Here is a 24362-nt window from a genome sequence, read left to right on the forward strand (position 1 = left end):
CTATGGAGAAGTTCTAGGCTTGCTAACATTCTAAACAAACAAAACTGAACACCCTTGTCTAAGGGTGCAGACTCTGAGATGAGGTAAGGGATAGAGGGCTGGAGGTATAGGAAGGGGATCCAAGATGGGGTAGGGGATACAGGCTCTGGGCTGGGGCCAGAAATGAGGGGTTCATAGTGCTGGTGGGGGCTCCTAGATAGGGCAAGAGATCGGGATGCAGGTGGAAGTTGAGGGCTCTGGCTGAGGGTCCATGCTGTGGAGTGGGGCTGAGGGATCCAGAGTGCAGGAGGGGTTCTGATCTGGGGTAGGGGATTGAAGTGTAGGAGGGGGTGCAGGCTCTAGGAGAGAGTCTGGGTTCATGGGAGGGCTCAAGAGAAGGGGACTCAGGTTGAGTAGGGAGGGGGGTAGAGCTGGGGCAGGGGGTTGGGAATGTAGGAAGGGGTGGGGGCAATTCTTACCCCAGGCAGCTCCCCAGAAGCAGCTGGTATGTCTGTGTATCCCTATGGGTACATCTAGACTACAAGAATCTTTCGAAAAAGCCTCTTTTGAAAGAGAATGTCTAGACTACAAGCAGATTTTTTGAAAAAGCAAGCCATTTTTTCCAAAAGAGTCTAGATGCTCTCTTTCAAAAAAGCACAGTTTGCATTCTATAGCGCCTTTTTTCGAAAGAGTACTTTAGAAAAAAGACGGTATTCCTCATAAAATGAGGTTTACCGCGATCAAAAAACCTGCTGCGTTCTTTCGATTTACTTTCAAAAGAATGCGGCTGCAGTCTAGATGCAGATGAAGTTTTTTCAAAAAAAACCTGTAGTCTAGACACACTCTCAGGCTCCTACGTGGAAGCACAACCAGGCAGCTCTGCATATAGAGGCTCTCTGGTGACTCCTCCACCTAGGAGCTGCAGAGACATGTGACTGTTCCTTCATGGAGCCAGGTCAGGAGCCTGGCTGCCCTGCACCACTGGACATAACCTCCTAGCCAGTGGTGCTGACCAGAGCTGCCCAGGATCTCTTTTGACTTTGATTTTTATCTGCTTAGGTTTAAGTACCCATTCTCCAGATACTTAATGATGCTCTGTCTCCCACTCCCTTCCCCTTTTCTTTCTCTCCTCCCTTCCCTTCCCCTCTCCTATTTATTTTGAGTTTTCATATCCCAAACTCATAACTCCAGTCATCTGAAGAAGTGGGCTGTGTCCACAAAAGCTCATGATCCCATCTACATGCTTTGTTAGTCTATAAAGTGCTACCAGACGATTTGTTGTTTTTTTACACAATAAACTGTTACGGGAGAAAACTTACCTCCATATTCCAGAAGATGGCAGCAAATAACTGCCACAAATTAAGATGCCACAAGACTGGTAGTTTTTGCCACAAATGGGTGAATTAGGCAAGCTACATTGAGGAAAGATGGGGGGGGTGGAGGGAGTCAGGAGAATGGAAGTAGAGGGCAGTGTGTAACTAGCTTCAGCCATTGAATTTTAAAAACCCTACATTTTTGAAGTACAAACTACCCTTGGCTTTAGGGGGGGAAAAAAAAGGTTCCATATCCCATAGATGCCTGTGAAGAAGGCACCATTCATGTACTCTGTGACATCCCCCCATTTCCAGCATCCTTCAGGCACCTGAAAAAACAAGAGATTCAGTAAAGGCCAGGCAGGTAAGGAAGAGTCTCAAATATGTTGAATGAGCACCTAGAAATAATCGAGACCGCTCCAGAGAAGGGGAGGGGAAGGAAGGAAGTGAGGTTCGACTAAAAAGCCCAAGACCAGATGTTTGTTTTACCACCAATGACCCCCCCACACACATAGGCTGTGTCTAGACTGCATCCCTTTTCCGTAAAAGGGATGCACATTAGACACATCCCAATTGCAAATGAAGCGGGGATTTAAATCCCCCCCCCCGCTTCATTTGCATAAACATGGCTGCTGCTTTTTTCCGGCTCGGAGCTTTGCCGGAAAAAAGCGCCAGTCTAGACGGGGATCTTTCGGAAAAGGCTTTATTTTCCAAAAGATCCCCGTCTAGACTGGCACTTTTTTCCGGCAAAGACCCGAGCTGGAAAAAAGCAGCAGCCATGTTCATGCAAATGAAGCAGGGGAGATTTAAATCCCCGCTTCATTTGCAATTGCGATGTGTCTAATTTGCATCCCTTTTACAGAAAAGGGATGCAGTCTAGACACAGCCTAAGAGTCAGAAGAACGGAATGGCAATAAAATACACAATGTTGGACAGAATGCCTGATGGAATCACTCAGGAAAATTCCTGCTAACTCTATTAAGAAATAGAAACCCATTGTCATATATTGCCACTGTAGCTTGTAAGAAGGCATTTGTACTTACAAAACCAGAGCTAGAGGGCTTCCAGGTAAGCAAGAATCAATCGTTTCTTCCTGAAAGGGTGTCCTCCTTTTTACTTACTCACCCAATGTGCTGCCTTGTAGTTTCTGGAACAAAAATCCCTCCAAGTGCAACACTAGAAGGTATGAATTTAAGGGTATTTTTCAGCACAGAAACAGGGATTAGTCCAAGCAGAAGAGGCTGGGTGTAGTGTTGTGGCCGCCCAGTCAGAAGGAAGAGGGTTAAAGTAAGCCAAGGGGAGCTTGTGTAACCTACACATCTTCTGGGAGTGGTGTATTGTCCTATCTGGTGGCACTGAGACGACTTACAGAAAGAATAATGAGCCTACTCTACAGCCTTAGCAAACTTCCAGCTGGCTTTTAGCTCATGCAGCAGAGGTTCATATTGTAAACTCCAGAGATCCCATGTCCGACTTTGCCAGTCAGTGTTACCCGTGCTCAGAGCCCTCCAAGTAACACAAGGCTGGTTAGAAACCAGTAAGGAGGAGGTTTGCTGAGGCTTCCGAGGAAGAAGGTATAAAAAGCAGCTGCTCAGCAGAGCTGTGGCTTCTTTCTCTCTGGAGCAGGAAGGAGATGGACTGGGTGCTCAGGAGCACCTAGATAAGCAGTGTTGGGCAGGGCAATAGAAGCTGGGGTAGCAGTAGACTGATAATCACCAGATGGAGACCGTTATGCAGAAGGGCCTAGAAGGTGCTGGAGCTACAGGGAAGTGGCCCAGGGAAGAAGGCACTAGGGGAGAATAGGAGGGCAGCAGTAGGTGGCTGCCACTTGGATCAGGTCCTTAGATCTGGACCTGAAGTCACCACTCCCCCTAGCTTGTGATGACAGTGGCCAAATGAGATTGCAGTTTTCCCCTGGAGCAAGGCACTATACTGGACACTGCAGTGGGCCATTGAGGAAAGTGATTAGGCTAAGGACTGCCAGGCCCAGGAGGGAAATGAGCAACAGAAAGTAGGATACCAACTGTGGTGGGGGAAGAAGTGCAAGAACTGGAGAAGAACTATATTCCAAACCACCAGCAAGAGGTGCCAAGTGTGCGGGAGGTGGTGTGTGTGTGTGGGGAGAGTATCCGCCATGTTATACCAGGATAACCCTTTAAGTAGCTGTAGTGTTTTAGCCACTGATAAAGATCTATGGCATTGAATGGCCTTTTTTTCCTGTGGCTTTCCTCACTCCAGACTGAACTAGAATGAACCTGAGGTGTCAATGTAACCCACACACCTAGGCTATGTCTACACCCGCGGCTTCTTGAGCGAGTAATATGCAAATGAGGCTAAGCGTGGAATATCGCCGAGCCTCATTTGCATACCTAATGAGCCACCATTTTTTTCAGAAGAGGCTCTTGCGCAAGAAGGAGCATCTACACTGCCCCTTCTTGCGCAAGAAAAACCCTCTTGCGCAATGCCGTTACACCTATTACTTGACAGAAAGAACGGCGTTGCGTAAGAGGGTTTTTCTTGCACAAGAAGGGGCAGTGTAGATGCTCCTTCTTGTGCAAGAGCCTCTTCTGAAAAAAATGGTGGCTCATTAGGTATGCAAATGAGGCTCGGCGATATTCCATGCTTAGCCTCATTTGCATATTACTCGCGCAAGAAGACACAAGTGTAGACTTAGCCCTAGTGTGGTTACTGAGTACTGCAAGTGGCACCTAGACCACTGCAACAGTTAAGATCAAGAGACCTCTACAGCATGGGGTGGGAGCCAACTGGCTTTTAGCTCAGAGGGTAGAGGCTCCTATAATCCGCTCTTGAAGTCCCAGGTTCAAATTCGCCTTGGTGGTAACTACATCAACACAGCTCAGGAATGCTTTCCTGCGGGATTACCTTTCAGCACGTTCACCAGCTAGACAAAAAAGAAGAAAATAGACTTCGCTGCAGAAATCAAAGTGAGAACCTTCAAGAACTTGAATATTCGCCCTCCAAGTATATAGACAGCACTGACAGTGTTAAACACACACATACCTGTCCTGTAAGAGCAACAGACACTGGTCTTCATTCTCTTACATATCTGAATTCCTCCCAGATGCAGAGAGGAGTGGCTTAAATGTCTGAGATTAGCACTGCTTTCCATTACATTTCCTCTTGTGAAATGATACAGCATGGAGCAAGGCTGATTTAGTAACTGAATGTGCCGGAGGCAGCACTTCAATATAATCAAAAGGTTTCATTAAAACAGCAGCAAATTTGCCAGCCCCAATCTTCCCTGCTTAGCCAGTTACACTCTCACCCTGCTTACACAGTGACGCTGGACAGAATTCTGACTTACATGGTCAGAGACAAAGGAAGCACTTTAGAGTGAAATGTGTAACTGTGCCTAAGTGGCGTAAAATCCAGACTTAGACACCTAAATCACTAAGCTGCTTTTGAAAAGTTTAGCTCAAGTCATGGTGTATTTTTAAATGGGGAATTAGACCTACCCAATATTTGCCCCCCCTTTTTTATTGGACACTTCAAGGGTACGTCTAGACTGGTGGGTATCTCAGAAAAACTCCACCACATCCAGGGAACGCGTTTGCTCTTCTGCTTTTTTTTTTTTTGGCAAAAGAGCAAACACACTCTTTCAGGGAGCCCTGTATACCTCGTTCTACGAGGAATAAGGGCTCCACCAAAAGAGGAGGCTTTTCCACCATTTGGTCCCGTCTAGATGGGGCCAAATAGTGGAAAAGCCTGTTCCGGAAAAGCAATCAGAAAAAGCTATTTGAGTAGTTTTTTCCCATAAAAGAGTGTAGTCTAGACCTAGCCCAATATATTTGTTTATTAGCAGGAAGTGGTCGAGCCTGCAGCTGGAAGGAAAGCAAGTAATGACCTTCCAGTTGTTAGAAAGGCCATATTGTCCTACCAGCTTCCATTCAGACACCCCCTACCCCAATAATTAGCCACTCCCCAAACACACAACCCCTGGATACCCCATGGTGTGGAATTCTCCAGCAGCCTCCACTCTCCTACATTTGTTACCAAAACAAACAAGAGGAAGAATTCTGCAGACACACAAGGTGTTCTTTGTCCCACAGCATTGATCGGTGAGAACCCAGGCTCCTTGAACAGGTAGGTGGAGAGGAAGAAGGATGTAACTATTGGTTCAGACCAGTATGCGGGCCTGGGCACAGTTCCCTCCCGGTTCAGCTCTTTCAGCTCTGCGTTCTTCTTCCTTAAATACCCCCGGTCGGGAATCATGGTGCTCTGGCAACTCAAACTGCTCCGATCTGGCTGCTCCAGGGCCAGGAGCGGAAGTAGGGCTCCGATTTCTCCTCCAGGAGCCTCACCACAGAGCCCTTGATATGCACCTGGCAGGTAAAGGGTTCTCAGTAGAAGACGGTCATGGCAAAAGGATTGGAGTCCAGCTCCTTTCCTATGTGCCTCTCATGGTTAGCGAAGAATCAAAAGCCATCCTGGCTAACCCCCTTCAGAAGCAGCATGTGGGCTGAGGGCCTCCCATCCCTGGTGCAGGTGGCCAGGCACGTAGCATTGGCTTCGCTGAGTGAGGGGCACTGCATGGCCTCTTCAAACCACACAGCAAACTGTTTGATCGGATCGAAGGAGGCGAGATGTTTCTCCTCAAACACCTCTGCCTTTCCCCAGTAGCTTTTCCGCAGGTGCCCCAGGTCCTTGGCTGTGGCTGGCCACTTCCCAGGGCTATGGCCCTCTTTTGGATGAAGACTTTCCACCATATCTTCCTCATACCAAAGAATGGCAAGAAGCAGAGTTCTCTAACATTTACTGTGGCCCTTGCTATGGTAATTGGCTTATGGTCAAGCTTCTGTCCCTTCAGGGCTAGTGCAGGTCAGAGTGGTACATTGTGTTTTGAATAATTACCAGATTGCAATGACTCCCACTGAAAGATGCAAATCACTGAAGGTGGGAGGTTCCTGTCACATGAGTACAAGCATCAGTCAGACCCTATGGGTACGTCTAAACTACATTGCTCCGTCGACGGAGCCATGTAGATTTGTTTGTTTGGCAAAGTCAAATGAAGCGGCGATTTAAACCTCATCCCACGAGGAATAACGGGGCTGCCGACAAAGGGCTTTGATGTCGGCAGGGGAGCGTCCGGACTAGCGTGCTGAGTGGACAAACAGCTGATCAGCTGTTTGTCGGCTCAGCGCGGCAGCCGTGTAAATTTAAATGAAGCCGCGATCATTTAAATTGCGGCTTCATTTGACTTTGCCCATGTGTCTAATCTACATGCCTCTGCCAACAGAGGCATGTAGTCTAGACACAGCCTATGTGATTAAGTAAGACTATTCTACCAAACTGGGGAGCTACTGTAATAATTTAGATGGAACATAGGGTCCAAAGTGTCAAAAGTGTTAACATAACCCAGTTACTGTGCAACATGAAACAGTTTTAAACCAAGTCAATGGTTTCGTATACAGATACCTCAGCTCCTTTAGCACCATGAGAAATACACCACTGTGCTTTCTAAATCTTTTATTAAGGATACAGAAAAGAAGGGGGAAATAAGCTGTTAAACTCAATCCCCATTTCCTAAAAGACAAAACCAGAAATATACAAAAAAGGGGAAAGGCACAGCAGAAATAGAAAGTGCAACTATTTTTTCTCAGATGGACTTGTTAGGATTGAAAGTTGTATCCTTTTTATATTTGTATTTAGGTTTAATAATGTAGCGATGTAAGGTAACATATTATTACATTTAAATTAAGCCCTTTAGTAAGATATATATCAAAGTTTAGTAAGTAAAGAGACAGGATCTCATACTGTGTCTATGTTAATGAGATTAGAAATATTGAAGGCCCGGGCCTTCGATGTGAATTGTTTTGATTTTGATTTTGCTTAATATAAAGCAGTACTGTTTACTTTTGAAGGATTTTGTGAAAGACTGTTTGTGTGAATGAGATAACGTGTGAAGGTCATCATTATAGCCAGATGGTCAAGAGAGAAGGGGGCAATGTGGGTGAAGACAAACTGTAAAAGACAGACTGTGAAGAAACATATCGGCGTCAGAAAATCCATCAGTGCATACCCACGGTCAAGAATTGATCAGATTGGCAGATTGACAGCTCTAAAGGTGAAGGCATCCCTAAAAACAACTGATTAACAATCCAGGACAGGATGAGCCTTTCGAGATGTTTTGGGAATGATTAACATCCACAAGATAACAGTAACCGGTCACAGACTGACACAGTGAAATCCATAGAGGAGAGGATTATAAAAGCAGTGTGCCTTGCTATGGGACTTTGGGTTCGTCTTGCCATCAGCTCCAGAGGATCATCGGATCGATTGACCGACAAAGGCCCTGCTCCCCCTCTGTGTTCGATGTAGTTGGCCACTAGATTGATACAGATTCTGGACTGGTAACCATGATATAGTCTGGCAGGACTGTGTATGCACGATGTGTGTGTGAGTGTGGGAGTGATTGAAAAAGCATATGCAACTGTTGTATGCTCAATAAATGCGGCGTACTGCCTTTTCCCCTATAAAAGATCTCGTGTGCTTTGTTTAAGTATAACAGACTCACTGGCAACTTCGTTGCTGGAAAAACATTGGCATGGCACATGGTCTTACCAGCTGCTCCAAGACTATACCAGCACTAATGGCACGTCTACACTGCACGCTTATTTCGGAATAAGCTAGTGCGTCTATGCAGCATTGCCCATCTTAATAGTGCTGAGCTATTTCAAAAGAGAGCATCCATACTCATTGGATGCTGAATCGCATTTAAGGCTATCCAGAAACATTTCAGGCAGAGCCTCAGGAGTACTGTCCTGATGCCATCTGAAGCTCATGCTTAAAGAGACCCCCTGTATAGCCATCTCAGGTTTTTCTCTTTTGCCTACCTCATTGAGGGACAGCAAAGCCTTTCCTTTGCCTGCTGTGGTTGCCTTTGTGGACACCTCAGCTCTCCAGCCATGGAGCCGGATCTGCCTCCTAGCTGTTGAGAGGCCTTATACATGTTAGTGCACCTCCTGCTGCAGTTTCTGTGGGCAGCCTTCCAGGCAGGGGCAGATATAGGGCAGGGCAAATGGGGTGGCCGCCCCGGGCCCTGCGCTTAAAAAAGCCCTGCGCATGCGCCATGGCAAAGGGGGGGCCCCGTGGAGTTACGCTGCCCGGGGCCCCACAAAACAGTCATCTGCCCCTGCTTCCAGGCCCTCTAGGAACAGGACCTCCAGCTCATTGTGGGGCAGTTTCTCTCTGCTCTCCAAGTGCCGCTCATGCAGCTCGACCCCGCCCGCCCTCCCCTGCACATCATGCACCATCACTTCTGGAGACTGGATACCAGTTCCAACTGGTTGGACTGGATCTGAGGGCCTTCCCCATCTTCGAACAATGCCCAGGAGACATCCGGGGAGGGCGGTACCACCTTCAGGGTGAGCACAATGTCCTGGCTGGCAGGCATGGAGCTAGTGCTGACTTCGTCCAGCTTCTCCTCCTCCTCACTGGCTCTGCCCCTCAGGATGGTGATGACGGGCATCTCCAGACCTGAGTCCACAAGGAGGGATGGGTGAGGGACTGGCCTGCCCCCTAGGATGTGGTAGAGCTGTACATAATTTGGGCAGGCCTGTGGTGCTGTACCAGAGCAGGAGTGCTGCTCTCTGGCTTTGGCATAGGCCTGCCTGAGTTCTTTAACTTTCATGTGCACCTATTCCTGGGTCTGCATGTGGCTCTTGGTGCACAGGCTATCGGCCATCCAGCCACAGACATCCACATTCCTGCATCTGGTGCAGAGATCCTGAAGGTTTGTCTCCTCTCCCCAGACTCAATGATGTCCAGGATCACCACACCAGACCAGGAAGGTACACACCTCTTCGCTCCCCGGGCAGGGTCCTGGGAACTAACTGCCAGCTCCCTTGCAGTCATGGAGGGCTCAATGGAAGCAACAGGGCTGCTCACGGAGGCAGAAAGTGCTGGTCTGATAGCTGCTATGTGGCTCAGTGAAGCCAGGGCCTGCTGTGTGCCACATACTGTTTCACCTGAGGCTGCAGCTTTAAGGGCTACAGGGGAAGGGAAGCTATAGAGTTTGGATGAGTGTGGACAGAGTGGCCAGCAGAACACCTATGGGATTTCCTGGATGCCTCTTATTTCAAAATAACTCCAGCTGCCCTGTCTACACACACCCTATTCCAAAATCACTATCACTATTTTGGAATAGGTGTTATTCCTCGTAGAATGAGGGTTACCGAAACTGGAATAACACACCCGTTTGCTGTGTAGATGCTCACTTTGTTATTTAGAAATAACGCTACTGGGTAGATGTGCCCTGAACATCAGGGCATTGATTTAAGCTGCTTTTTTGTATCACAGGCTTACAACAGTGTTGCAAAACACAGTCTTAGCTGGATAAGCCAGACTCTTATTAGACAGAAGGAAAAAGAGAGGAAGAAAGAGAGGAAGGAGCAGAAATAGGGTCGGGAATGTAAAGAACACAAGGGGAGACAAAATTTCAGATTCCAGGTGGTGGTCTTGATTTTGCTACAGCTAGTGGGTCCCTCTCTCTAGTCAGGTTTGGTCAGGATCAGAATGATGAAATCCTGGCATCCCAGGAGACCTTGAAGGTGGCAGCCATATTGGTAAAGTTCACTCTGGTAGCCAATTTTTAATCCCAAAGTCTTTCTTTATAGGACCCAAATAAAGGAGCAACAGAGAGTAGCCTATGCCCTCACATTTTGTCCACCAAAACAAGGTCTAATTTTGGATACCAATTTGTTTAACTGATTTCCAGTCTTACACTAATTTTGCATAACAAGTGTGCGTGTCTCACAATCTTTCAATTAAATCAGTAGGCCTTTTTGTTTGGATTAATACAGGTGTTTTGGCTCATTTTTTAATCTTTTCCCATCAACATTTGTTATAAATTATTGTGATGTTTTATAAACTCTTACTTTTTTACTTTCACTTTTTTTGATTGTATCTCTTTGGTATATATGGTCATGCCAATTTTCTTCCACAATTTGATTTGAGAAAGTGGGTCTGGCCCACGAAAGCTCATCACCTAATAAACCATCCTGTTAGTCAGGGGCAGATGACCATTTTGCCAGGCCCTGGACAGCATAATTCCACGGGGCCCCGCCCTTTGCCACGGCACATGCGCAGTGACGCCATGCGCATGCGCGGTGGCACCACGGCGCATGCGCGGGGCTTTCTGAAGCACGGGGCCCGGGGCAGCTGCCCCGTTCGCCCTGCCCTATATCCGCCCCTGCTGTTAGTCTTTAAAGTGCTGCATAGTCCTGTCTTTTTTTCACAGCTGTGGTCACAATTAGGGTACATTTGTAGGTCTAATTATCAAATGTGCTGCATATAATACATATTTTATTGTACTAAATAATTTATTCCTAATGAGACAGTCGCCTAAAGCCAAGATTCCATTTGTGATATATCTACTAGGAGACTTACATATTTTCAAAAAAATTCCATCATTATTAATAGCACAATGGACATTTTGAGCTTGCTTAGTGATCTAAAGAGAGAGTCCCTTTCTCCCTTCAGCAGAGACCAATTGAAGAGATGTGCAATCAAGTCAGTGGAGCTATGTTGATTTACACCAATTTAGACTTTGATCCAGTCTCCCTAGTAAAAGATATCAGAACCAAATTACCCGCCCCTTCTCCCCCCCTCGTCACCCAATCTATAGGTAGTGGATGGTGATTATTTGGCAAGGGTTTCCCACTCTGATACTGAATCTTGCAAGTTTTCTCCATAGGTGGGAGACTAAAGTGTTTCAGAACTTCCATGGAAAGTCTTTCAAACACCAGGAAGCACAGAAACAAAAGACAGAGGCAGGGACAGATGCCTGCTATTGTAATGAATGCCATTAGCTGAGCCTACCAGTTAAAGGAAATGACTACTTGATAGAGTGGTTTTTAAAGAAACAATCATCCAGTAATTAGACCACTTTCAGCCTTCCTGATTCAAGCTTCTTGTGTGTATTGAATAAAAGCTTCAGGCTGCTGTTTCCATCTGACTGAGGGTGTGTGCTTCACAGTCCCTTCCCCAGCTCAGTCCAGAGCTGATGCTTTGTTGTTCCTCCTAAGCACTTGATATGCTGTTAATGAGGGATAAAATATTGAACTTCTGCAGGCTAAAAAAGCTAAGCTAGAATTGTCACTTCTGCTCTACTAGCATGAAAAGATGGGGCTTAGCTAAGAAGCAATCACCAACCAACCAATCTTAGGCAACTCCTGTAAGACTGGGATGCTGGAGAAGTGGAACTAATCACATTACCTCATCTCCGCCTGGTAATATAAATTAAGGCAGCTGAAAGCACTTCCAGCATGACCAGGCAACTTTAAACAGCAAATCCTATAAATGCAGTAAACCCACACACCCAAGCAGCAATGAAATGAACTGTCCCAGAGGGGATAAAGCCCAAACAACTTACTGATCAAATAAAGAGAAGGAACAGCATAACAGGTGCAACTTAGACAGGCTTCAGAGAACAGGATTTGCTCTAGAATCTCTTTAATACCCAACCCCTAACTCCAGATGAGCCATTTTCCAGACTTTCTTCAGCTGGAGGCAGGTGCTAATTTTTGTATTTCCTTTATATAAATATCAGTTTCAGAACTCATCCTTGCAGCAAAACCTACATACTGCAATATTTGATAGACACGTCACCCTAAAGAACCATAAACATATGCATTCAAAGGACACTCTGGACACAATATTAGATTAATTAGAAACCAACAATTAGCCCTATTCAATCAAAGATAAGGCGCTTTTCTCCAGTTATCTAAGAAAAAAAATCAATTGTTTCTTAACCATTTCCAGTTTCTGCTACAAGAAACACGTGGTACTAACAGATCAAATACAGCCAGCTCCATACCCCAACATCTGTTGCTGAGATTCTAAAGAATGGATTTTTCAGTTGTACCTTTGCCCCCTGAAAACAGAAGAGAATCCACGATAGTCATAGATCACATCAGTACAAAATACAGCAAAATGCAAGTTCTTAAGCATTATTATTTGCAGTATGGAAAAAATGAAGTAATGTTATTTTTGGGGGCGGGGAGTAGGCAGAGGAACAGGAATTGGGAAGTAGGGTTTATTTGTCCATGTTTTCAAATAATATTCATTTTCAAAAGAGCAGAGTTTTTTAAATCCGAGCATGATTACAGAGGCCAGTTGAAAGACAACGTATCATTTACCTCTCACAAGTGTCAAAGATGAAGAGGCAATAGGAGCCAGGCATGGAGTTCATTACAACAACATGGAGAAATTGCACAGAACAGAGGAGTTTGTTTTTTTATGAATTATTGTTACTAGAAAAAAAAATAATTACACTGAAATGATATATGGTACAAAGGCAGATTCTAAAATTCTGTACAACATGCAGGACTATACAGGCCTGGTTAAACTCAGGCTGGTGTGTTTGGATCCAAGTGTGGGATCTGATCCCACATGCTTCTAAGCCCATTGGGGCTAAGCAGTGTCCAGACACCAACTCTAGCCAATCAGAAGATTGAGATTCCCCACCAGGTGCCCCTTCTTGTCAGCAGAACCTTGCAGTCTAGCTGCTATAGGCCCCAGAGGTCCATCCTCATGGGTTCTCTAATTTTAGCTTAATCCTTCAGGAACATGTGAGAGTTACAGCCTGGAATACAGGCTGTATGTGGAATCTCCTTAACACAAACACACCTTACTAACAGAGAAGGTTTAACAGACTTACAGATCACATTTGAGGTGGCTGATGTGGACATACAGTAGCAGATGTGAGCAATATCTTCACATTTCTGCACCAATCACAAACTCCACTGTCACCCAGTTCTTAGATTTTCCTTGTTGAAGAAGTAACTTGTCCCCATAGTTTCACCTATCACAAACCAGGCTTTCCAAAATCAAGCCTTAACGTTAGTTTTTAATATAATCCTGTATTTGAATATAGACTTTACTAAAGCTTGTCATCTTACCTCTATCACATGAGAAAAATCAATGAGTTACCAAGAGTCTTGTCAACAAGGCCAATTAATGTAGTGACTAAGACACAGGGCTGGGAGTGAGTTGGGTCTGTAGACCAATGGGTTTCAGAAGAGTCCTGAAGAGGTAGAGTTTAGAATTTTGGGAGAAGGAAAGACATTTGCACTTCGCTGCCAAAGTACATCCTTGTACACGACCCCCACTTTCATGGTGGCACTAAGGGGTCATTCGGTGACTGACAGTATGGTATAACTGTTAAAAAAAAAAAAAAAAAACACAACTTTCTGTACCTAGAAGTAGGAGTCTAAATGCAAATACAATGCTTACTTTATGTAGAGGACTGGGAAGGTAGTAAAATCCCTATGGGGTAAATCTTGCTTCCCCTGCAGTTATATAGGTTTTGACTGGGGAGCAGCATTTAGACTGATATCTGTTGTGTTCACTGAATCATCACTCAGTACTCACTTTCCCAGCAGGACAGGAGCATGTGATCTGTCTCCAGTACCAAACCATGTGAAGGAGATTTTCATGGCAAACCACACCTTTGTAAAATATTTATTCTGATGGATACCCTGAGGGAAGACAAGTTTAAGTGTGGAAACTGTACCGTATTTCACACTTCCCTACCTGAAATCAATACAGCAGAATGTGTCTGTACTATTTCCTTTGCAGGGCCTGGCAAAAAGCTATTTATATTTATGATTTAAAGCAAAGAGGTCTAATAAAATACGCTATTTAATAACAGGACAGCTACAAGCCAGGCAGTAGCAAAGTAAACTTCACCACACCGACCTGGCAGTGTGCCTCAGTGCCAATCTTGAGGAAAGCTTTTAATCCCTGCCCTCTCTTGGTTTTCTTTCATATGCTTTGGATAGGTAGCAATGACTACAAATTTATACTCAAGTCTTATAGTCAGCACATTCACCAGCTCACTGCTGTGGGAATGTCCTTCAGTCTCCCAGCAAAAGAATGAAGGGGACATTCAAACATGATGAATGTCGCAACAAAGTGTTTGCCTCGTTTTCCTTTTAAAGAGGGATTGCGCACATCTCCCATGAGATGTCCTGATGAGATTCAGTCTTTCCAACATAAATCAAAACCTGGTGGTTCCTCAAGAAGATCAACAACGAGCCATTTGTTTTGAGTGGTCAAAATGCATGTGAGTTGGGTCTATAGGCACTTTCCAATGAGCCTCACCACTGAAGTTGGGTGTAGTGGTGCTGATACAGATCCACAGAGGGTTGTGGCATTCTACTCTTGTTTTTGGTGAGTGGGACCCTCACATCTGCATTGACTAGGTTAAGAAAGAGAGAAGTCTGAGCAGCTCTTCTAATATGTGGAGGCTGGGTGTGCAACATTACTGGGAGCCAGTCAGCTGGTGCCGATTTGAATATCCCTGACACAATGTGCATAGTGTTATTGTGTTGAGTGTCAAGGAGTTGAGTGTGACTGCTGTGAGACCACAATAGCACACAGCAGTCATCTGCAGAGCACACCAAGGCAATTGTTGCAGTTTGTAAGATTCATAGACTGGAGCTCCATGATGTGCCAATTTTCTGAGAAGCAGGACACAAGCCCTGACTTTATTGGGGGTGTTGTTGAAAGGTCAAACTCCAGCCCAGTGGAATGCCAATATATTTTGGATTAGCTCCTGGTGGATGTTCTCACCACACAACTTACATCAAGATTGGTATTTGCTTTCCACATGACCAAAAAAAGTGGTTGTTACCAAGAGGTTTTTGGGATTAGGCCTAGGTTCCCACCATTGGAAATAATCAGTCATCGTGCTAAGATCTCAGTTTAGGTTGCAGCTGATGGCAAGGAGGTTTGTATGCTGAACAATTAGGGGAATGTCATCTTACATGAACTTCCTTGACTCTGCTGCTGGTGTATCCACAGTGCATAGATTTAAAGAGTACGAGAGTCAGGACAGAGCCCAAGGGATGCTTGAGTTAAGAATTCTAGGTCTACTGATCCGGCCATTAAGATGATTAAAGAGGCAGTCCCCCATTATTGCTGCCCAGAGGCAGATCGTTCACCAGCAGTAGATGATGGGAGTTCTTGAGGAGGAGGCCCTGTCTCCAGACAATGTCATGTGCTGAGCAATGACTAACAGCAGCAATCCCTGTCTTCAGCTTGCATTGGAATCCTGCCTTAATATGGCCAGTAAGTGGAGCAACACGGGCACAGCAGTTACTCAGACAAAATCCTGCCGGCTCCACTGGGAGGAGGTCTTCAATTATGTCAGACAGATGGTGGAGCAGCACCCATTCCATGAGCTTGCTGGTGGTTGAAAGGAGAGAGAAGGGATGATAGCTGGCTGGCTACAGCCTTTTGAGGATTTCCCAGCTTCCACAGACTAACCACAGTTGACTGTTGCCAGCTCATTGGTACTGCTCCAGTTTTATGGATGGCATTAAAAAGTGCTGCCAGCTTTTTCTATGTCTGTCTTCCTAGGTTCTTGGGAAATGCTGGAGGAATGCCAGCGATCCCTGCGGCACTCCGGCTTTCGGTTTCCGACAGCATACGAGGAGGAGAGAGTGGGATTTTTCTGGGCATTGTGGAAGGTTCTCGTGGAATTCCTGCTGGACCTCCTGGCACGTAATCTTATCGGTCAGCATCTTGCTGTTAGAAAGAAAATGACGAGAGGTGACAGCATTTACAATCACCTTTCCCCGTTGTCGCATTACTGGCTGGGCTCCTCCAAGTTGCTGCAAAAGAGCCTGTGCTTTACAGCTTACATGGGTGAAATTGAAGCTTTCAACGGCCTCTTTCCACCTTTCCAGGTATGCCGAGCAATAGACAAGGCTCATGCTACAGAGCATGACAAGCAGAGGCAGTGCTAGCCTTTTGCGGAGGCCCTTCCCCAATTAATGTTTCCTCTAATCTTTTCCATCCATTGCAGATTTTTTTCCATCCAGGTGCAGAATAATTTTTATGTGCTCAATCTCTTCCATTCTCCTCCACTCTGTCTAGAATCCAGCTCAGGAAGCAAATCTCTTTTTTAACTGTAACTTGTACTGAGTTTTGTCTCTGCAGTGTGTTCCTGAAATGAAATCTGGGAGAGACTTGAAAGAAATAAACCCCACCACCACAGCACAGATTGCACAATTACAGATAAATAAGATTCTTCCGCTGGAGCAGTTCCCAGCAGTTGTTTTTGTTACATAACTGAAGAGTGGGTTATTTCATGTAACTGCTCAGAGAGAAGTTAGATTTTTAATGTTCATGTTTCCTTGTGCAATTTTTCCTTTCCCATTAGCTAGACAGTGAAACTAGGCAGTACCACCCTTTCCGCTTCTGTCCCTCCTTTCCTGGCAGCCTCTGGAGTTTCCAAACAGGCCTGGGGATGATGCATTTTTATAGAAGAAATTCAGCAACACACAATTAAACAGGACAGAGGGAAGGAGAACGTTTGTATCTTTAAACACTTACCATCTTAAACCTCTCACTAGAAAGGCGAGGATTTGGGAAATTAGCAGGATCCCTCCTACAACGCACAGCTTTTTGTGTTCATGTTTTGTGGAACTGCCCAGCCATTCTTGGCCCCCAGCAAATATGAGGGCTCACAAGGTGCTGTGAAGGACCAGGCTTAGCACTGGCTGCTGCGGCAAGATGCCATCTGCCTCCCTTCTTCCCAGGGTTGTGATTTTTGGCTGGTGTTTTAAAAGGAGCAGGAAAACAAATCTCCCCTCACCTGGTCTTCACCCCCCCACCTCAGCCCACCCTTTCTATGCTACAGGGGCCATGGAGGCTGGAGCCCTGTGGTCTCTTCCCTCCCTGGTACTCCTGGGGTGAGGGCATTTGCACACCCTCTCCTGGCTATTTCCCTCCCCATGGTGGGGGACGGAGCTGTAGGAGGAGGGTAGGAGCCTGCCTCCTCCAGCCCCAGCTGCACTGACCACCCATGAGCAGAAGTACACATTTCTAAATAAACAGTGTGTTATTTTGAAATAAGGGGCTTGGTAGTGTGGACGCTCCACTTGCTATATCAAAATGGATGGGGGGTATTTTGAAATAACTCCCTAGCATAGACCAGGGCATAGACTAGAGCCTCTTCAACACTTTAAGTCCCAATATCCTGGGATAGTTATCTAGGAAGCATGCTCTTAGTGTACATCTGGCCATAGCAGTTGGGGATGGAAGGGCTAGTCCGATCCCCTGCAACATATTCTTCAGACCATTTTAAAGTGACATAGAACCTGAAAGCCTGTGCAAGCCATCCAGCGGACAACTAAGAACAGGAGGTCGGGGACCTGTAGAGGACATGTAGATCTGTGCTGAATTTAACCTTTCAAGGCTTGCTTACATGGTGAAATGGACCTATCTAGGAGTTCTCCTATATTAGAGCAGTGAGATTTCAAAAACACTCCCTGTTGTGCCCCAGGAAGAATCCATGAGCTTCCCAAAGGTTTTGTGAAAATGATGAGCACATGAGCCAGTGACCAGAATAGCCTTCTGGACAAAGCTATCTCCTGGGACGGTGGAAATCCAGGCTCCTTGGTTCTCTTCCGTCCCACATGAGTGTGCTCACCAGTAGGGTACAGAGAGATGACTACATTTAAGTTGATACTATCTCTAAGAGAGATGTAAATCCCATTCAGTTAGTAAACATTACATTTAACCAGTTAAACTGATTAAAGGGGGGCTGGAGCACCTTCCCCACAGCCTCTGCACCCTACATGGGGCCCACAGCAGACAGAGGTTGTTCCAGATGGCTGGAGCAGCCCCTACCTGCGGCATGCTCAAGCCCCCACAGTGGACAGGGGGTGCTCCAGCCAGACTGGAGAAGCCCCTGTCTGCAGTGTGCCCCAGGGGGCTAGAGCAGCCCCCTACCCACTGCAAGTGGGGAGCCCCCACCAACTAACTTTTCACATCCCTAATCTCTAACCACACTTGTTTTTCTGGAACACATTCAACTCTGCGGCGTCAATAACCTATCTGAATGAATGCTTGTACCCTTATTTTCAAAGAATGAAAGCAAATGCAAACCCCATCAGTTTCTGATACAGAGGTTTAAAACAGCTTCACAAAGAGCTGTAAGATTTTTTAGTTGGTCCTGGTTTTTAAAATGTTAATTGCAAACATCTGGTAAATACATGGCCTGGGCTGTGATAAGCCAAACATTTAAAACTTTGTTCCACTGTTAGCATTATCTCCCACTAAGCCACATTGTCATGTAACATGCTCTCCTTAGTCTTTCTGGCTGGATAATGTCTTGTCCCAACTCTTTCCATATCTGTCACTCCTGTTAAATATCTGCTCCCAGTTTATTTTTCATATGCAAATTTTTTTATCTTAGAGGCATCAAGCCATTAAAAATATTCTCCCTCATCCATTGTCCCCAAGTTCACTATTTAATCAATGCAAAAATCAAGTCACATGACTCCTTTAATTGCACCATAAACAGAACAGTAATATTTTCTAGTCAGGAAAACATCCCCCCATTGCTGGCAGATTATAGAGTGAAGAGTGATTCTCAGCTGTGTGATGAGCACCAATTTACACTGTTTCATTAAAGGAGGTACGGTTACCAAACAGCACCACTGTAATTTCATGTTCCATCACAGGAAGGGGTTCAGAGTGAGAGCTGGGCCTTGCCCAGCCTTTCTTGAGTGCCCAAGAGTCCCACTGAAAAGAAAGAGTAGGTGGGAACACAAGAAATGCCGGGTTGGGTTCCTATAATGAATGCAGTCCCAATATAGGGTACCTCAGATGCTTGCAACTCATTGCAGTGGTGCATGTATAGCTAGTTTTGTAAATTAAGTCACATTACAGTTGTGGTGAACTGCACCTAAAATTGTGACAAAACTCAAAGTCCACAGGCTCTAGACAGTCAAGTGAAATGTTCAAAGCCTGCTTGGAAACATGACAACTACCACTCAAGGCATAAGTGCAAACAAGACTCCTTTCCAAGTGCTTCCAGAAGCACGTCTCACATCACAGTTTGTGCCTCCTGCCATCTTACCAGGATTGAACAAACTATTGGCTCATGTCGAAGGCTACCATGGCACAATCACAGTGCTGCAGATGTGCCTTTGCTACACTTCAGAAGAGACCCTTTCTATAGCAATGGGAGGAGTAGTTAATCCACCTCCCAGCGAGCAATAATGAGGCTGATAGAAGAAATCTTCTGTCTGCCCAGCACTGTCTACACTGGAGTTAGGTTGGCTTACCTAGTCTCAGGCATGTACATTTTTTCACACTCCCGATAGACATGACTATGCAGACCTAAACTGCCAGCATAAATCAGTCTTGATACCGTTCCCTGAAGAAAACTAAGAAAGCGCATCAGTTTGTACCTTGGTGCTAGTCATTTCAGCTATGTCTAGACTGCAAGCTTCTTTCAAAATAAGCTTTTCCGGAAGACATCTTCCAGAAAAGCTTATTTCTAAAGGACGCGTCCATACAGAGAAAGCGCAATGAAATAGCGATGTGCTATTTCGAAAGAGAGCATCCATGCGGATTGGACGCAATCTCACATTTAAGGCCACCCGGATCCACTTCAGGCAGGGCATTAGGTCAGCAGTTGCTTCTGGGTGCTGTTGCCTAAGGCTATCTGAGACACGTGCTTAAAGGGACCTCCCTGGATAAGCCATTTCTCAGCTTCTTCGGCTTGCTTACCTACCTCTCTGAGGGATAGCAGAGCATTTGCAGTGGTTGCTTTGGTTGCTCTGCCTTTGGATGCCACAGCATACGCCCTGCCATGGAGCCGGAGCTACCTCTGGGCACGCGATGGCCCCACACAGCCATGCTGCAGTTTCTGCAGCAGGCTGCCTTCATGGTCCTACATGAGTTCGACTCCGAGCTCATCATTGAGACCCACTTCCTGGGTTCAGGAGTAAAGCCCCTGAAACCGCATCTGACAGTGGAGAGATGGTTTCGGAGGCTGGACACCAGTTCCGACTGGTAGGACTGGCTGGTGATGGAGCAGTGTGACGACCAGCAGTGGCTCCATAACTTCAGCATGAGGAAGGAGACCTTCATGGAGCTGTGTGCATAGCTCGCCCCTGCCCTCCATCAACAGGACACCCAGATGCGACCTGCCATCCCCCTAAAGAAGCAGGTCGCCATTGCCGTCTAGCTCTCCATGCCAGACAGACAGTTACCAATCTGTGGGCAACCAGTTTGGCATGGGAAAGTCCATCGTCAGGGCCCTCCTCATGGAGGTAAGACACTCTCAGGCTGCAGTGCCTGGAGGCGGGGAGAGGACTGGAAAGGGACACCCTAGGTAAAGGGAGGGGGGCTGGGGGAAGCCCCACCCTGGGGGGTTCTGCAGTCCCTCCCTCATACAGCCCTGCAAGGGGGCAGGCTTCATAGGGGTGTTTGGGTACCTACCAAGGGCTCAGGCACCCCCTTTGATTCTGTTTTGTGTCTTTTGTCTCCTTCTGCAGGTAGTGAGGGCCATAAACTCCATCTTGCTGCACAGGGTTATCTGCCTGGGAGATCTAGACCCTATTGTTGCTGGATTTGCTGCCCTGGGCTTCCCTAATTATGGGGTGGAAGGCATAGATGGAACCCACATCCCCATCTGGGCCCCAGAACATCAAACTGCCCAGTACATTAACAGGAAGGGATACTTCTCGATGGTCCTGCAGTTCCTGGTCAACCACCACAGACAGTTCACAGACATTTTCGTTGGGTGGTTTGGGAGGGTGCACAACACGCATTTGTTCAGCAACTCCAGACTCTACCAGAAGCTGGAGAATGGCACATTCTTCCTCCAAAGAGACTTAAGGGTCAGGGATGAGGAAATACCACTATGTATCATGGGGGGACGCGGCCTACCCCCTCATGCCATGGTTGATGAAGCCGTACACCAGCCACCTGCACTCACGCAGGGACCGTTTCAATGCCTGCCTGGGCAGGGCCTGCATCCAGGCGGAATGTACCTTCGGCTGCTTAAAGATGAGGTTCAGGTGCTTCCTGACCCACCTCAAGGTGGGAGAGCACAACATCCCCCAGGTGGTCTCAGCCTGTTGTGTTCTTCACAACATTGTGCAGAGCAAGGGGGAGGCCTTCCTACTAGGATGGGAGGCAGAGGCCGGCCAGGAAGGACGGGCCTTTGAGCAGCCACATACAACCTATCAGGTGGGGGTGCACATCCGGGAGGCTCTGAGGGAGAGTTTCTCTGACAGACCCCACTAACTCTCCCCAGGGCCTCCCCCCAGAGGCCTGTGACTTGCCCCTCTATACCTTTCCCAGAAAAACGCCTCCCTTCCCCCCTTTCCAGTAGTCTCAATAAAAAGACCAGTTTTGTGTTTTAAAAACAATTGTGTATGTTTTTTCCTCAGTAAAAGTAACTGGGGAAGGGGGGGTGGGGCTGAAAACCTGGGTAGTGTCCGAGGCAGAACATCAGAAATGGCTGCCCGTCGCAGGGAGCCATAGCATGTAATACCTCTGAGGCTGGTATAGGGGGCTCTGTCTGTGAGGTGGAGTGTTTTCCATATAAGGGCATGTAAATTAATAATCTTCCCCTGCTCGCTCCACCCATTGCAGTAACAGATCAGCCAGTGGGCTGACTGGTGCTCAGGCCTGCTACTCCACCCACTGCAGCAAAAACCAACCTATGGGGTGATAAGTTCACAGGCAATAAAACAGGCAGGCAGCCCCTCTCTCACTGGGGATTCGCATTGAGTGAACTCCTGGCCTGATCACCCAGACGCCTTGCACCCCCCGCTCTTGAGTCTTACTGAGCGTACTCCGAGTTGGTTGATCCGAGTGGAGACAGTTTATGAGCATGTGACCGGTACTTGTGTTCCTGCTGTCTCCAGAACTAGTATAACGCGCCCCCTCGCCCCCGCCCGCCATCATCCCTATCCTAATTGATTTCTTAGTTGTCCTTATTGCTTGTCAAGTGACAGTGGTTAAAAAGTTACTAAGTTAGTTTATAAATAGTTATGGTTTAGGTTTTTTACTGTTTCCTTGTATAAAGTTGTGTAAATAATCAGCCCTATAGACAATACCAGTGTTAATTCAACTGTTCCTAACCCCTGGGCAGTTATTGGGAATTATTGTGATTTAGAAAAGCCTCAGGGAATTATTTTGTGTTGTCTGGCAATCTGTTTAATTTTTGTTGATGTTTGTCTGGCGCCATCAAAATAAAATCAGTTTGTGCTTTTTAAAGGCCCCAGTTGTGGTCTCATCCTTTCCGGCATCCCTTCGAACCTCGTGTATTACGGGGACTGACAGGTAGGAGAGGCTCAGAACTGGGGCTGGGAGTGGCATGTGGTGGCTGCGAGTGGCATGTGGTGGCTGCGTGCCCTGGCCCAGCCCTGCTGGAGCTCTTTGACCTTGGTCCTCACTTGCTCCAGACTGTGCTGGTAGCCCCTCGAGGCCAGGGTCTCGGCCAGCCGGCCATGTATATCAGCATTGCGCCATCTAGAGTGGAGAGCCTGGAGGGTCTCCTCCTAGAAGAGGGCCAGAATCTCTGCCCCAGACCAGGATGGTGCACATCTCTTGTGGCCCCTGGCAGGCTCCTGGGAGCCCTGGGCATGCTCCCTGTGAGGGCCAGTGGGCTCTTGGGGCTGAGGCGGCTTCAGGCTGGGACATAGTGCTCAGATGCGTGGCATCTGGAAGCTCCCAGGGCCAGCTTCTTCACAAAAGCCTTGTCCCAGGTGTCTGCCACTTTAAGAGCTACCGGGAGAGAGGAACTATAGAGTTCTGAGGAGTGTGGACAGAGAGGCCAGCAGGGTACTTGTGTTATGCCCTGGAGTCCTCTTTTTTGACAGAACTCCTTTTTCCACATCCACACCTACCTTTTCCCAAAAAAGCATTATTCCTCATAGAATGAGGTTTACCACCGTTGGAAAAAGCCATCTGTTCTTTTGACTTTTTGTTGAAATAACACTGTTGCAGTGAATAATGGCCATTATTCCAGAAAAATACTGCAGTGTAGACATACACTATATTGCCTGTTAATTAGGCTGGTGTTAAAGCTATGTTATCTTGCTGAATAAAGTTGGTAGCATGTGCTTTTGCTTTGTCTACACTACACTGCTTTTAGTGGTAAGGCTGTGTTGACACAGCTTTGCCACTAAAAACGTCAGCTTGTCAGGGGTGCCCAAACTTTTTTCAAAGAGGGCCAGATTTGATGAAGTGAACAAGCGTGAGGGCCGACCATTTTGCCTGACATTCTTTGAACCATTAAAATTAAATGCAAATTAACTATTTTATGCAAAGTTTATTGCAAACGGCATACTATTCATTTCGTCACATGGATGACAAATCTAAACAGGTGTTAAATCACTCTGCCTTTCATATCTGAAGGCCAGATGAAAAAAAAATCCAGGAAGCTGAAATATGTCAGGAACATTGTAAAGTACATTACATATTATTGGTAATAAAGGTTGTCTGTCAACTTTTAAGTTAAAAAAATATGAACAGGAACATAACACCAAGTATACATGTTGTGTCCAAATATATTTATAACTGATTTAGACCAACTGACATTAACTGAGATTTTACAATGTATTCATCTCAATACATATGGATTCGTTGGGGGCCATAAAAGATAGATATTGCCAAATTACCTGTGGGGCCGTATTAAACCGGAACACGGGCCGCAATTGGCCCGCGGGCCGGACTTTGGACATGCCTGGCTTATGTGAATGTTGTTTGTCAGCAGCATTGCTGACAAAATACTTCCACCCACTATGAGGGGTTTTTCTTGCTTTGTTGGCAGGAGAGTGCTCCTTCTGACAAAGCAATGTTCACACTTTCACTTACTATGGCAAAACGTTGTTCATGGGTTGGGCTTTTTTTCCCAAGGCACCCATGAACAACAAAAGTTTTGCTGATCAAGTGCAAGTGGAGGTGTACTCTTAGAAAGCTCTGCAGATTTGCTTGCCTTTTGAAGAAGTGGTCACAGGGCAGTGCTCTTGTTCATGTTCTGTGAAGTTTGATGGCATAGGAAGGATTCAGAACAGTATAGGTGCAGAGTGGATAAAAAATCAATAAAACCAACTTTTATTTTTAATTTTTTAAAATCAATACAAAATTTCTCATTTAAAAACAGTTACAAGTAAATCTCATCACAAACATGCTACACCTACACTTACAGTCTCATAAATATGAATTAATGGTTCCAGTCTGTCCGGCCTAACTACCAGCTCTTCCTTTTTGCAAGTTCTGGGCTTTCAA

General features: G+C 46.3%; 1 pseudogene; it reads right to left on the minus strand.

Moving 5' to 3' along the window:
- Positions 1-1613: 1613 nt before the first annotated feature.
- Positions 1614-8781, minus strand: LOC102456879 (pyridoxine-5'-phosphate oxidase-like; annotated as a pseudogene).
- Between the last annotated feature and the right edge of the window lie 15581 nt (positions 8782-24362).

The sequence above is a fragment of the Pelodiscus sinensis genome, chromosome 9 (genome assembly GCF_052426305.1).
Source record: "Pelodiscus sinensis isolate ZL-2025 chromosome 9, ASM5242630v1, whole genome shotgun sequence".
NCBI classification, from domain to species: Eukaryota; Metazoa; Chordata; order Testudines; family Trionychidae; genus Pelodiscus; species Pelodiscus sinensis.